The sequence below is a fragment of the Pteropus alecto genome, unplaced genomic scaffold (genome assembly GCF_000325575.1).
Source record: "Pteropus alecto unplaced genomic scaffold, ASM32557v1 C16987144, whole genome shotgun sequence".
In the NCBI taxonomy this organism is placed as follows: domain Eukaryota; kingdom Metazoa; phylum Chordata; class Mammalia; order Chiroptera; family Pteropodidae; genus Pteropus; species Pteropus alecto.
The window spans coordinates 1-301 of record NW_006474108.1 but is presented as its reverse complement, the minus strand read 5'-3'; the positions used below and the strand labels follow the sequence as shown (position 1 = coordinate 301).

Below are 301 nucleotides of genomic sequence, written 5' to 3'. Positions count from 1 at the left end.
TGCTGTTGTCTTACTCGCCATGTCTTCTCACAAAGCTTTCAGGATCAAGCAGTTCCTGGCCAAGGAAAAAAGCAGAATCGTCCCGTTCCCCATTTGATTCAGATGAAAACTGGTAATAAAATCAGGTACAGCTCCAAGAGGAGACTCTGGAGAAGTACCAAGCTGGGTCTATAAGAAATCACGCATGAGATGGCATACATATTTCTGCTGTATCCATGTTGCTTGGATCTTACCGAAGTACTGAGAAGATCACTACTATCTAGACAGTTGGACACGTTTTATTGAGAAATTATTGGAAAAA

General features: G+C 41.5%; 1 pseudogene; it reads left to right on the top strand.

Moving 5' to 3' along the window:
• Positions 1 to 19: 19 nt before the first annotated feature.
• On the top strand, positions 20 to 174 carry LOC102891818 (annotated as a pseudogene).
• The last annotated feature ends 127 nt before the right edge of the window (positions 175 to 301 follow it).